We start from the raw sequence: 16,122 nt of genomic DNA, 5'->3' as shown, positions 1-16,122 counted from the left end.
AATAATTCCTTGCAGTTTCTGAGCAGCTCCAGACCTACTCACAGATTGCGATCACCTCAGTCCGTTTAGTTCCTGGTTTGACGTCACAAACACGCCCTGCGTTCGGCCAGCCACTCCCCCGTTTCTCCAGCGAATCCTGCGTTTTTACTTGGCACGCCTGCGTTTTTTAGCACACTCCCTGAAAACGGGCAGTTTCCGCACAGAAACACCCACTTTCTGTCAATCACACTACGATCACTCGAGCGATGAAAAAACGTCACTCGAGCTTGTGTAAATCTCCAGAGTTTTGTGTTAAATTACTTAGCGCATGCGCGCTGCGTACCATGCGCATGCACATTTTTCCCGAATTGCTGCGTTGCGAAAAACGGCAACGAGCGAACAACTCGGAATTAACACCATTGTGAGCTGTACGATGGTCAAAGTTGACTGGAAATAAATGTTATTGAGGTTAAGAATACTCAAGGAATAAAAATAGGCCAAAATTCTGTGATTTTAGTTTTCTTTATACATTTTTTTTAAAAATACAAAACCAAAACCAGTCACTGCTGAAATCCAAAACCAAATCCAAAATCAAAACCGGATGACAAATTAGAAACAAAACCAGCAAAAAAATTGGTCTGACACACATCTATAGTGTGTGTGACCCCCCGTACAGTGTCACCACCTCGGAGCTGGCTTCTGGGAGAACTACATCTCCCAGCAGCCCCTCCCAGTGGGAAGATGGAGGGGGAGCACCGGGCAGGCCGTGGGGTTTTGAAAGCTGAAAGCCCTGCAATTTAAAAAAAAATGTTATTGGATAGCGTGTAACTGTGTAATATAACATAATTTGGGGAGTGGAGGGAAGGGGCGGAGACTGTTACCGTACTCTGTGTAATATAACATAATATGGGTGTGATACCCTGAAACTGCAGCCCAAATCAACTGTGGCACTACAGGTGCCAGCATGACTTTAATAAAAGTAAAATGTTTGCTGGAGTTGCATAGCACTGTGCCAGCAGCCTACGGCTTGCAGCACAGAAGGAGTTAACAGCACAGCTCATAGCTATACAGATTAGTCTGCAAAATGCAAAGGGCATGACTCACTCATTTGCAGACTCAGAGCGGGAAACACAGAGCGGGAAATCCCAGATAGAATGTGTACCTGGGAATGCAGGGTTATAAAAAGGTTGTCCTGCAGCAGCCTAGGGAGAGGACAGTCAGTGAGGAGAGTGAGCAGACAGTGAGGTGAATTTAGCCAGAAAGATGTAGCCCCAGTGAGGGCTCCCCACATGTTTAGGTGGGGAGTGATGCCAGCCACAGCAAAGCACTTGATGACAGAGGGAGAAATCGCAGTGTAAGAGCAGCAGTATGCAGAATCCAGTGAAAGGGTGATGCCAGGAGAAAAGTGTGCTAATGGTGTGAGTCTCGAGAGGTATCTGGGTGAAGTGGTCGGAAAGCCACGCGGCGTGAGTAAGCGCCCCCAAGGAAAAGAATCCTCGCTAAGTAAGAGAGAGAGAGATGGTCACCTGATGTGTAGCACTACTGGTCACAGAATGCCCTGGTACGTAATGCTGTTTGCCATGTATATGCCGCTGCGACTAAGCGATGCGCTGGAGGAGGTGCCCTGATGTGTGATCCACTGTAACTTATGCTTTGTGCTGGAGGAGTGTTCACAAGTTATCCCTGCAATCTCCCTGTTTGATGTTTAAATAAACTTTATGCTGTTTATCTGAGATGGCCTGGCGCCCAATTCTTTATGCGCTGCACCGACACCTGTAGTCCACACCCACAATGTACTTGTAGTTAAAGACCTGATTCTTCAGGGGACCCTCTGGTAACTGTGCCTGAACCCATGACCAGCCGGGGCAAGGTAAGGGTGATGTACTATACACAGTGCCATGCAGATTGGCATACCATGTATCAGTGAGCTATCACATTTGGCGTCACGAACAGGATACGAGCAACCATGGTTACCAACGTGGGGCTCTAAGGGCAATATTTGTGGAGGTGGAACTCATGTAACAGGACATCGGGACTATGCAGTGCACCCGGTCGGAGCAACACCCTTGGGGGCACTGTGTTTGGCCATTTCTGAGTGTCCGAAAGAGCCAAGGATCGCAAGGGGAATGTAGTCCCCTATATCTATTTTCCTAAAGTTGGAGAAACTTGTTTAATGGGAGGGGCCCACGAGAGCCACCTGTCTCTTTTGACCCAGACGTGGGGGGAGACAAGGGCAGGCGAGGGCAGGTTCTCTGTGTTTGGCGCAATTGCCACAAGATGTCTGGAACATTTTACTATCACATGGGACTCTGGACTGTAACTCGTTTGAAAACCGCAACAGAATATGTGATTTGTATGTAATGTGATGTTTGACATGCCATGTTTTCCTGAATATGTGATTGTTGTTTTTTTGTCACATGTACTGTCATTATGTTATGTTGAAAACTGCTGTTGCGTGAGGACACGCAAGATTTCAGCAGGGGTGCATGTGATACCCACAAACTGCAGCCCAAATCAACTGTGGCACTACAGGTGCCAGCATGACTTTAATAAAAGTAAAATGTTTGCTGGAGTTGCATAGCACTGTGCCAGCAGCCTACGGCTTGCAGCACAGAAGGAGTTAACAGCACAGCTCATAGCTATACAGATTAGTCTGCAAAATGCAAAGGGCATGACTCACTCATTTGCAGACTCAGAGCGGGAAACACAGAGCGGGAAATCCCAGATAGAATGTGTACCTGGGAATGCAGGGTTATAAAAAGGTTGTCCTGCAGCAGCCTAGGGAGAGGACAGTCAGTGAGGAGAGTGAGCAGACAGTGAGGTGAATTTAGCCAGAAAGATGTAGCCCCAGTGAGGGCTCCCCACATGTTTAGGTGGGGAGTGATGCCAGCCACAGCAAAGCACTTGATGACAGAGGGAGAAATCGCAGTGTAAGAGCAGCAGTATGCAGAATCCAGCGAAAGGGTGATGCCAGGAGAAAAGTGTGCTAATGGTGTGAGTCTCGAGAGGTATCTGGGTGAAGTGGTCGGAAAGCCACGCGGCGTGAGTAAGCGCCCCCAAGGAAAAGAATCCTCGCTAAGTAAGAGAGAGAGAGACGGTCACCTGATGTGTAGCACTACTGGTCACAGAATGCCCTGGTACGTAATGCTGTTTGCCATGTATATGCCGCTGCGACTAAGCGATGCGCTGGAGGAGGTGCCCTGATGTGTGATCCACTGTAACTTATGCTTTGTGCTGGAGGAGTGTTCACAAGTTATCCCTGCAATCTCCCTGTTTGATGTTTAAATAAACTTTATGCTGTTTATCTGAGATGGCCTGGCGCCCAATTCTTTATGCGCTGCACCGACACCTGTAGTCCACACCCACAATGTACTTGTAGTTAAAGACCTGATTCTCCAGGGGACCCTCTGGTAACTGTGCCTGAACCCATGACAAGCCGGGGCAAGGTAAGGGTGATGTACTATACACAGTGCCATGCAGATTGGCATACCATGTACCAGTGGGCTATCACATGGGGAGTGGAGGGAAGGGACGGAGACTGTTACCGTACTCTGTGTAATATAACAATATGGGGAGTGAAGGGAAGGGGCTGAGACTGTGTTACCGTACTCTGTGTAATACAACATCATTTGGGGAGTGGAGGGAAGGGGCGAACACTGTGATACCGTTCTCTGTGTAATATAACTGTTATGTTATCGCCGATATCACCCACTCTATCCGAGACATTAGCCATCTCAGGGCTTCCAGGCCGGCAGCCCAGGTGCTGTGTTGCTGAGTCAGGGCCTCTGGGGATCTGGGCGCGGCTGTGGCGGGGAGGCACTTCTGTGACATCACGCGCAGAGGTGGCTCCGGGGCTCAGAGAGTATGCAGTGCTGGGAGGGCTATGAAAGCCTTCCGCTGCGCCGCTTTCATACACAACTATGCCGGTAGCCGCAGCAACTTTTGTTCCACCTGCGGCGCGGCTAGGGAGTGGGGATTGTTGATGCCGGAGGGGGCAGGCGGACTGGCAGCAGGACATAGGATGCTGCAGTAAAAGTGTTTTGTTTTCCCTATCTACAGCGCAGAGACTTGCTGCAGATGCAGTGACATACCCTCCAGCTGGACCTTTTTGGCAGTTACAGTCCCTTTTTTTATGGTCTGTACCGATTTTTGGCTCTCCAAACTTCCATTGAAAGTATAGGAAAAGGGGCGTGTCCACACGACTTTACCCGTGGCCACGCCCCCCTTTTACATTTGTCCTGATGTTTATGTGTAAATTGTTGGAGGGTATGTTGCTGCAGATGCAGTGGGCCTATTTTGGGGTGTGGACCTGGAGCTGCAGCTCCATCAGCCCCATTGTTAATCCTGCCCTGGGAACACACAGCAGCCAAAGAGCAGAACCTCCCATTGGATGTAACCTGTGTGGGAGGGCGTTTCTCGTCCAATCAGCTGTGGACTGGGTGTGATAGACCTGCTGCGAACCCAATGAGAGCTCCTAGCCACGCCCAGTGTTATACACACAGGCACAGAGTCACAGATCTGGGCTATTATATAGGATATATATATATATATATATATATATATATATATATATATATATATATATATAAATATGTATTTCTTATTATGATTTTCATTTTAGACCTGAGGGCCCCCCTGTTTTAAGTACCCCGGGCCCCCCGAAGCCTTAATCCAGCTCTGGCAGCAACCTCTGACCCCGAGTCCATTAGATCCTGAAGGACAAGAAAAGGGCATATGCAATATCACAAGGGAGCCCTGAATATGGTATACTTATTCAAAGCAATTTATTGTATATAATAATAAAAATAGGATTTTGATACCTACCGGTAAATCCTTTTCTCCTAGTCCGTAGAGGATGCTGGGGACGACATCAAGACAATGGGGTATAGACGGGATCCGCAGGAGACATGGGCACTCTATAGACTTTTCATTGGGTGTGAACTGGCTCCTCCCTCTATGCCCCTCCTCTAGACCTCAGTTGTAGGGACTGTGCCCAGGGAGACTGACATTTTGAGGAAAGGAATTACTTAACTAGTGGTGAGATATCTACCAACTCACACCCTCAACCATGCCGCACACATGGCATTCAACATAACACATGCCAACAGGCATGAACCAATTGCAGCCACATGCTGAACTAAAAGAACACAACTTGTGTAACTGTAATAACTAAACTGCAGGTAAAATATGCACTGGGGCGGGCGCCCAGCATCCTCTACGGACTAGGAGAAAAGGATTTACCGGTAGGTATCAAAATCCTATTTTCTCATACGTCCTAGAGGATGCTGGGGACGACATCAAGACCGACCATTGGGTCTATACCAAAGCTCCAGTACGGGCGGGAGAGTGCGGATGACCCTGCAGCACCAATTGACCAAACTTGAGGTCCTCATCGGCCAAGGTGTCAAACTTGTAGAACTTAGCAAATGTGTTTGACCCTGACCAAATAGCTGCTCGGCAAAGTTGTAATGCCGAGACCCCCCCTCCCCCGCAGAGCCGGCCTTAGGCTTAGGCAAACTAGGCAATTGCCTAGGGCATCTGGTATGCCTAAGGGCACAAGCAGCTTCTGCTGATTAAAATGATATGCAGCATGCCTATATTCTGTGTGCAGCATTTTGTATGCAGATACAGCCACAGTCGCACACAGTATATAGGCATGCTGCATATCATTTTAATCAGCAGAAGCTGCTTGTGCATCCTAGACACATAGCAATGCAAATAAGATGCATTTTCATTTTAAAAAATAGGCACCCGACGTTAGCAGAGCTGCCAGCTGACTCACGCCAGGAACTATATATGTCATTATTTGTATAAGGGCATTAATAATGTGTAACATATGTGTAAGGGGCACTATGTGTGTCATTATGTGTATAAGGGCACTAATAATGTGCGGCATATGTGTAAGGGACATTATGTGTGTCATTATGTGTATAAGGGCATTAACATTGTGCGGCATATGTGTAAGGGAAATTATGTGTATAAGGGCATTAATAAGGGTTGGCATAAGGCGCACTATGTTTCTAAGGACATTAATAATGTGTGTCATATGTGTAAGGGCCATTACTGTGTGGTATTATGTGTATAAATGCATTACCAATGTGTGGCATTATGTGTATAAGGTGCTCTACTGTGTGGCGTAACGTATAGAAAGGGCACTACTGTGTGGTCTAATGTGAATAAAGTGCAATATGGTGAGGTGTAATGTGAATAAGGAGCAATATGGTGTGGTGTAATGAGAATAAAGAGCAATATGGTGTGGTGTAATGTGAATAAGGAGCAATATGGTGTGATGTAATGAGAATAAAGAGCAATATGCTGTGGTGTAATGTGAATAAGGAGCAATTCAGTATGATGTTATGTGAATGAGGGGCACTACTGTGAGAAGTAACGTATATAAGGTAAATTGGTACTACTGTGTGATGTAATGTGAATAAGGGACACTATCGTATGATAAATTGTGAATAAAATTACACTACTGTGAGGCATAATTTGAATTGCGGGTACTATTGTGTGGCCATGCTCCTTGCCAGCAAAAACACATACCTTTTTGGGCTGTGCGCCGAATGTACACACTGTTCTTATTTAAATTACAGGGGGTAGGAAAACAAAAAAAGGACTGCTATGGGTAGGGGGTGATGGTGCTGGGAAAGGGGTGCAGGGTCAGAGGCGGAACTAGCAGTGGTGCTAGGGGGCACCAGCCAAAATCTTGCCTAGGGCATCATATTGGTTAGGGCCGGCTCTGCCCCCCCCCCGGGCAGCCGCCCAGGATGAGCCCACCTTCCTAGTGGAGTGGGCCTTTACCGACGTCGGTAACGGCAATCCAGCCATAGTATGAGCTTGCTGAATCGTATTTCTAATCCAACGTGCAATAGTCTGCTTGGAAGCAGGACAGCCAATCTTGTTGTGAGCATACAAGACAAACAGAGCCTCTGTTTTCTGTATACGAGCCGTTCTAGCGACATAGATTTTCAAAGCTCTTTCCACATCTAGAGATTTTGAATCAGTGAATGTGTCAGTAACTACTGGCACTACAATAGGTTGGTTTATGTGGAAAGATGAAACCACCTTCGGAAGAAAATGTTGACGAGTCCTCAACTCTGCCCTATCAGGTAAGGGCTCTTGTGAGACAAGGCCCCCAATTCAGACACCCGCCTTGCGGATGCCAAAGCCAAAAGCATCACCACTTTCCAAGTGAGAAACTTCAACTCTATCTTTTGTAGAGGCTCAAACCAATCCGATTGAAGGAACTGCAATACCACGTTAAGGTCCCATGGTGCCACTGGAGGCACGAATGGAGGCTGGATGTGCAGAACCCCTTTCACAAAGATCTGAACCTCTGGAAGAGAGGCCAATTGTTTCTGGAAGAACACTGACATGGCCGAAATCTGGACCTTGATTGATGCCAATCGGAGGCCCGCCTCCACAGCATCCTGCAGAAAATGGAGAAAACGTCCCAACTCAAACTCTTCCGTAGGAGCCTTCTTGGATTCACACCAAGATACATATTTTCTCCATATGTGGTGGTAATGTTTCGACATTACTCCCTTTCTGGCCTGAATAAGGGTGGGGATGACCTCCTCAGGAATACCCTTCCAGGCTAGGATACGGCGCTCAACAGCCATGCCGTCAAACGTAGCTGCGGTAAGTCTTGATACACACACAGCCCCTGCTGCAGCAGGTCCTCTCGAGGAGGAAGAGGCCGAGGATCTCCTATGAGTAACTGCTGAAGATCTGGGTACGAAGCCCTCCTTGGCCAGTCTGGGGCAATGTAGATTGCTCGAACCCTTGTTTTTCTTATGATCCTGAGTACTTTTGGGATCAGCGGAAGTGAAGGGAAGACATACACTGACGGAAACACCCACTGGGTCACCAATGCATCCACTGCTACTGCTTGAGGGTCCCTCGACCTGGAACAGTATCTCTGAAGCTTCTTGTTGAGACGAGACGCCATCATATCTATTTGAGGAACTCCCCAAAGACTTGTCACCTCTGCGAAGACTTCTTGGTGGAGGCCCCACTCTCCTGGATGGAGATCGTGTCTGCTGAGTAAGTCTGCTTCCCAGTTGTCTACTCCTGGAATGAATATTGCCGACAGAGCTTGTAGATGTTTTTCTGCCCAGCGGAGGTTTTTGTCGCATCTGCCATTGCCGCTCTGCTTTTCGTTCCGCCCTGCCTGTTTATGTATGCGACTGGTGTTACATTGTCCGCCTAGATCTGCACGGGACGGTCTTGAAGAAGATGTACCGCTTGTTGAAGGCCGTTGTAACTGGCTCTTAGCGCCAGAACATTTATGTGAGGGCAGGCTTCCTGTTGTGACCAACGTCCCTGGAAGTTTTCTCCCTGAGAGACTGCTCCCCAGCCTCGGAGACTTGCATCCGTGGTTACCAGGACCCATTCCTGAATCCCGAACCTGCGTCCCTCTAGTAGGTGAGAGCTGTGTAACCACCACAGGAGCGAAATCCTGGTTTTTGACGACAGGATTATCTTTCTGTGCATGTGTAGGTGTGACCCCGACCACTTGTCCAACAGGTCCCACTGGAATACTCTGGCATGGAACATGCCAAACTGTATGGCCTCGTAGGCCGCCACCATCTTCCCCAACAACCGAATGCACTGATGGATCGACACACTTGATGGTTTCAATATCAGTTTTACCATTTTCTGGATTTCCAGAGCCTTTTCCAGCAGAATAAATACTCTCTGAACTTCTGTGTCCAGAATCATCCCGAGGAAAGACAACCTTGTCGTCGGTTCCAACTGTGACTTTGGGTAATTTATGATCCAGCCGTGTTGTTGGAGTATTGACAGAGAGAGTGATATGTTTTTTAACAACTGCTCCCTGGATCTCGCCTTTATCAGGAGGTCGTCCAGATAAGGAATTATATTGACTCCTTTCTGACGAAGGAGAACCTTCATCTCCACCATCACCTTGGTAAATACCCTCGGCGCCGTGGAGAGACCGAAAGGTAACGTCTGGAATTGGTAACGGCAATCCTGAACCGCGAATCTCAGATAAACCTGGTGAGAAGGATAAATGGGAACATGCAGGTAGCATCCTTTATGTCCACCGACACCAAGTAGTCCCCCTCCTCCAGACTGGCAATAACTACCCGAAGTGATTCCATCTTGAACTTGAACCTTTTTAAGTAACCATTCAGATCCTTTAGATTTAGGATCGGTCTGACCGAGCCGTCCGGCTTCGGAACCACAAAGAGGCTTGAATAAAAACCCCTCCCTTGTTGTGATAACGGTACCAGGACTATGACCTGGTCTTGACATAATTTTTGGATTGCCGCTGTTACTGCTTCTCTTCCTGACGGAGAAACTGGCAAGGTCGATTTGAAAAATCGGCATGGGGGAACGTCTTGAAACTCCAGCTTGTACCCCTGGGATACTATTTGCAACACCCAGGGATCCTGGCCAGACAGAATCCAATCCTGGCTGGAGAGGCTGATACGTGCCCCCACCCTAGCGGCCTCCCGCAAGGGAGCTCCAGCGTAATGCCGGGGATTTGGTAGAAGTAGGGGTAGACTTCTGCTCTTGGGAACCTGGAGCCTCTGTGGGCTTCTTTCCCCTACCCCTTCCCCTACCTGCAAAGAAGGGGGAACCTCTCCTCTTTTTGTATTTATTGGGCCGAAAGGACTGCATTTGCGGATGATAGGTCTTTTTTGCCGGTGCAGGCGCAGAGAGCAAAAATGTCGACTTACCTGCGGTAGCCGCCGAGACTAACGCATCCAGGCCATCGCCAAATAAGGCCTCACCTTCATATGGGAGAGCCTCCATGTTTCTTTTGGAATCTGCATCCGCGTTCCACTGGCGAATCCACAACACCCGCCTAGCCGATACTGCCATGGTAGTGGCCTGTGAACTCAAGAGTCCAATATCCTTCATTGCTTCCAGCATGTAGACGGCAGCGTCCTTGATATTCCCTAACTTAAGGAGTATCTCATCTTTATCAATCGTGTCAATTTCTGATGACACGCTTTCTGACCATTTTTCAATAGCGTGACTCACCCATGCGCAGGCAATAGTGGGCCTAATCAGTGTACCATTGGTAACATTAAATGGAATTCAATGTCATTTCCATTTTGCGGTGTGCCGGCTCTTTAAGAGAAGCCATGCCAGGAGCAGGGAGAATTACATTCTTTGTCAACCTGCAAAGTGCACTGTCTAACACAGGGGGTGACTCCCATTTTTTCCTGTCCTCAGCCGGGAAAGGGTAAGCTATGTGAATCCTTTTGGGAATACGAAATCTTTTATCTGGATTCACCCACATCCCTTCAAACAGAGCATTTAGTTTGTGTGAAGGAGGGAACGTGACTTTGGATTTCTTTTCCTTACATAAATACGCTTTCTCCTGAGGTACAGGAGTGCTTTCTGTAACCTCCAACACGTCCCTTATAGCCACTTTCATATATTGTATATTTTTTGCCAATTTATGATCTATCTCTCTGTATTCACTATCGTCAACACAAGAGTCATAATCCGTGTCGGTATCAGTGTTTACAACATTTGCAAATGGTCTCTTATGTGACCCAGAGGGGCCGCCCGCATAAGGAATAACAGCATCCTGACAAATCACATCTTCCACAGATTTTCTCCAGCATGCAGCCTTAGATTCAGACTTATCTAATATACGGTCAATCAGAATCATACTGTCACGTATCTCTTTCACCCATGCAGGCTCTTGGTGTGCCGGTAGCACCACCACATTACAACTTTATATCCCTAAAATGGCTTCCTCCGGGTGGAACTCCCTGCCTCAGACATGCCTCACACGTGTACAGCACACCAACAGACACACTGGGACTTATTTTGGGGACAGACCCACAGTAAAATCTGTCAGAGGGACACAGGATAGGAGCAGCCAGTTCACAATCCCAGTGCCAGTATTTCCTGTGAACACAGTATGTCCACAGCCTAACAGCGCTTTTTAAATAGTAATATACACTATCAAATGCACCACAATCGCTTTGTGCCCCCCCTTATAGCACCCTGTACTTGTCAGAAGTGGAGGAGAGGATCAGCGTGTTCTCTGCAGCCTGAGGAGAGAGAGAAAATGGCGCTGAGTAGTGTGCTGGCTGCCTGAGGAAGAAGCTCCGCCCCTGCAATGGCGCGACCTTACACTCATACAAACACTGTAATATTTATACTGGCGGGGGGGTAGGGCTGTGCCAGTGGCAACTTATGCCCCCTTTTAGCCAGTTTGAGGTATTTTTCTTGCTGCTCAGGGTGCCCCTCCGCGCCCTGCACCCTGTAGTACCTGTGTGTGTGTGCAGCAATGGCGCGCTGTGCTCCCGCCAGCCACACCACACCTCATCCATCACTTACTTGATAGAAGATCATTCTTCTTATACTCACCTGTCTTCTGACTTCTGGCTCTGTGAGGGGGTGACGGCGTGCTGTGGGAGTGAGCATCTAGAGACAGCTAGCGTTCAGTTCCCTTCAGGAGCTAATGGTGTCCTGTCAGCCAGAAGCAGAGCCATGAAACTCTGAGGAAGTTGGTTCTGCTTCTGCTCCCTCAGTCCCACGAAGCAGGGAGTCTGATGCCAGCAGTTCTCCCTGAAAATAAAATACCTACCATAAGTCTTTTCAGAGAAACTCAGTAGAGCTCCTCAGAGTGCATCCAGTCGACCTGGGCACATTTCTAAAACTGAGGTCTGGAGGAGGGGCATAGAGGGAGGAGCCAGTTCACACCCACTGAAAAGTCTTTAGAGTGCCCATGTCTCCTGCGGATCCCGTCTATACCCCATGGTCTTGATGTTGTCCCCAGCATCCTCTAGGATGCATGAGAAACATTAAGAATATCTAAAATCAATAAAGATAAAAACTGTGTAATACACCAGTGTTCATCACTTGCACAAATAAGAGTCCATATTACCACCGAATATATATGATAAAAGTCCCCAGACAATATATGCAAAGGAGCTCCAATCAAGGATATTTAAGCACGTAATAGTGATATTTGTAACTCCAAAGAGGAACTGCTGCTGGTTATAAGATGAATCTCATATAGTGTTTGGTATAGCAACCAAAAGTATGTTGATAAGACTCCTGTAATGCCTTAGGAGCCGCAGAGACAGCGCTCTATGGGGGTCATTCTGACCCGTTCGCTCGCTGCGTTTTAACGCAGCAGAGCAAACGGGTCCCTACTGCTCATGCGCCAAAGGCCGTAGCATGGATGCGATCGCCTCTGCCTGATTGACAGGCAGAGGCGATTGCTGGGCGGAAGGGGGTGGAACTGCGTCATTTGGCCGCCGTTTCATGGGTTTGGTCCGGCCAACGCAGGCGTGGCCGGACCGAACAGAGTGCGGGCCGCAGCGGCTGTGTTACATCACACGCAAGCGCTGCGAGCCGAGGAGCGATGAGTAGCTCCCGGCCAGCACGCTAACGCTGCGCTGGCTGGGAGCTACTCTTGAAGTGCAAAGGCATCGCCGCTGTGCAATGCCTTTGCACCTCTGCTAGGGGGGGGGGGGGAGGGGGCGGCACTGAAATGCGCTGCGTTTATGAGCTTCCGACCACCTAAAGTATCCAAAGTATCCACAGTTTGGAGGCTGCTAAGCTACTTATACCCGCGGCAAATCCAGAGCCGCGCTCCCCATCTCCGTGATACGGACGTACCGCTGCTCTCTTCCCGCACCATCGGATCCTGCACACAGCCGGCTGCGCTGAGTTCCCCACACGTCAGCGGTGAGATCGTTTTCAGCGGTGGGGAGGGTAATATAGGGGGTCATTCCAAGTTGATCGTAGCTGTGCTAAATTTAGCACAGCTACGATCATTCACACTGACATGCGGGGGGGACGCCCAGCACAGGGCTAGTCCGCCCCGCATGTCAGTCCGGCCCCCCCTCACAGAAGTGCAAAGGCATCGCACAGTGGCGATGTCTTTGCACTTCAAGAGTAGCTCCCGACCAGCGCAGCTTTAGCGTGCTGGCCGGGAGCTGCTCATCGCTCCCCGGCCCGCAGCGGCTGCGTGTGACGTCATGCAGCTGCCGCGGCCCGCCCCCCATTCGGTCCAGCCACACCTGCGTTGGCCGGACCAAACCCACGAAATGCCGGCCAAACGCCGTCGTTCTGCCCCCTCCCGCCATCGATCGCCTCTGCCTGTCAATCAGGCAGAGGCGATTGCATCCCTGCTACGGCCTTTGGCCGTCTGGCATGCGCCGGCGCATGCGCAATAGGGACCCGTTTGCTCTGCTGCGTTAAAACGCAGCGAGCAAACGGGTCAGAATGACCCCCATAGAGCGCTGTCCCTGCGGCTCCTAAAGCATCACAGGAGTCTTATCAACATACTTTTGCTTGCTATATCAAACACTATGGGGTATATGCAATTGCGGTCGAATTCCGGCTGGAATTCGACTGTTTTTTAATTCAACACAATTCGACAGTCAGACACCCCGCCGCCGGGACCCGAATTCGACATATTCAATAAAAAACGAATTCAACAGTTCCGCTGTCGAAAAACGGACCAATTGACGGATAGTGTGCGTCCTGGATTCGATGTGACGTGGAGTGTGCGTCCTGCCACGACGTGACGCTCCCTAATTGGCTGAAGGGACTCTCTGTGACAGGAGTCACGGGGGGTCCCGGCATTCGGGGAAAGGGGTCCCATGTGTAAACATGGGACACCTTTCAGTGCGTGGTCCGGCTTTTGCGTTTTATTTTTTTGCGAAGTACGTGGATTACAAAAAAGAAGAGGACAGATCTACACTGGATTTTGGTGATGATAATTTTATTTTCAGGTACCCCGTGGATTCTACTTGGAGAAGTGGACCGAGTCGGCGTGTGAACATAGGTAAGTATGTGTGTGTCTGCGTGCATGTATGTAATAAAGTTTTACTTTCACGGTGTGCGTGTACTGTTTTTATTTGGGTATTTTTTTTGCAGTAGGTTCTCCAAGTACCAGCTTGCGGGAGAGGATTGCTGGGACTTGTAGTTCTGCTACCAAAAACAATATTCTTTTATTTGACACAAGGCTATCAGCCCCCAATCCGCAGCCTTTGGATGGGGGGTGATAAAGCTAAATATTTACCTTTTTAACACAAGCTATTTACTAATATCGTGAAGCCGTAATGGCCGCTAAACCACGTGCACGTGCTACGAACTCCGTACGCTATTTGCGTATGAAGACCTCGCACATGGTACGCAAGTTACGTACACACGCTGCGCTGGGTGTACGGAACACACACAGCGAGCGTACACACGGATGATAACCTTTTAAACCTTACACAGAGTATGCTTATACTGTAAGTCTTAGTATTGAGATACTGTAATGATATACCACTGGTTAACCTTGATATTTAAGCAAGCTGTTTGAGCGATTGAGATGCTCAGAAACCCTTAATAACAAATGGTGAAACACACTCCTCGCTAAGGTTCCAACACCTTTACTGGATAATTTAAGTAAGTAAAAGGGAAAAGAAACAGTAACAGCTTATACACTACAGTCCTAACATTAATAACTAACAGAATAACTACACAGAAATATACACAATAGCGAACGATCGTAAACACAAATACATAGACTAAGAATGAATGGCTTACATTAAACGGGTAACAAAGTGGCCACAGAGAAACATACCATACGGGGAACACTCGCTAGCGCAACCGGATCCAGTCCTCCAATTATCAGAGATAAATGTTGATGAGAGAGAGTACTGGCCGGTCTGGGGACAGTGGCCTTTATATACACAACATACAGTACACTACAAAGGGCCCTACAATCTTATTGTTCATTGGACACAGGAATGTCTCTCTGCACTGTAACAAAAGGTCATAGGTGGATTTGAACAGGTGGGCTGCGACTATTTCAAACTGCTCAGATGGGAGGTGTCCTCAAGATTCCCGCCGCATGGATAATGAACCGCAAATACAGTAAATGTCTATAAACTACTCATAGACATAACTATACGCAGGAGCGATTAATCTTTACCTAACCAGCACCGGATTGTTTCTAATAAAATACTCTTCGGTTAGGTACCAGACACCACTGTTCAACCTTCGTCAGACCCTTTGTATCATGAAAAGAAGAATTCCTAAGTCCATGAACCATTTACGCTAAACATACTCGGAGACATTATTAAGGTGACTATTACCTACAAAACACGCTATATGGGTTAATTATACTATAAACGAGTCGCCCGCTACAAGCCCATAAACTCTACCATAAATACGCATGCCACGCGCGTAATCGCCGGAGCGAGTGTACGCAATTTGCGGACATGTGCATGTACGGCAGACTGTATGCACGAGCACCGGGCGTGCGCATTGGGGTTAGTAAATGGCAACGTGAAGCATGATATTTTTCGACTTTGACAGGGGGACAGCCTCGGGCTTCACCCCGGCCCTTGGGTGGCTGGAGGGGGGGACCCTTGATTTAAGGGGTCCCCACTCCTCCAGGGTACCCCGGCCAGGGGTGACTAGTTGGGGATTTAATGCCACGGCCGCAGGGACCTATATAAAAGTGTCCTCCGGCTGTGGCATTATCTCTCCAGCTAGTGGAGCCCGATGCTGGTGTTAAAAATATGGGGGACCCCTACGTCTTTTGTCCCCCGTATTTTTTTGCACCAGGACCGGACGCAGAGCCCGGTGCTGGTTGTAAAAATACGGGGGATCCCCTGTCAATTTCCCCCCCGTATTTTTACAACCGGGACCGGCTCAAAGAGCCCGAGGCTGGTTATGCTTAGGAGGGGGGACCCCACGCATTTTGTTTCTTGATTTTTAACCCATTCCAACCCCTTCCCACTGAAAAACATGCTCTGATCTCTCCATATTATTTTAGTCAGTAAAAAAAAAAATATTCTTTAAAAAAATATATAAATAAAACTTGTGGCTCCTAATAGACAAACCAAGTAGATAATCCCTTCTAATATAAATAGATATGCTATTAGCAACAAAAAAAAACCACAAAAAAACAAGTTTTAAATTTTTTTTATTAGATTCCGCCACCAAAATGAGGCGGACTGAAATTGACGAAATGACTGTCGAAAAGCACTGTTGTCGAATCGACATTCTTCAATTGAATATACTTTTGTAGAAAAGCCGCATTTTTACCATTGCAGACATGTCGAATTTGACAACTGTTGAATTTCAAAATGTCGAAAAGTACTGTATTGCATTGTCGAAAAAAAAAAAATGTGTCGA

This window comes from Pseudophryne corroboree, chromosome 11, assembly GCF_028390025.1.
Source record: "Pseudophryne corroboree isolate aPseCor3 chromosome 11, aPseCor3.hap2, whole genome shotgun sequence".
Classification (NCBI taxonomy): Eukaryota; Metazoa; Chordata; class Amphibia; order Anura; family Myobatrachidae; genus Pseudophryne; species Pseudophryne corroboree.
Note: the sequence above shows the minus strand (reverse complement) of the source record.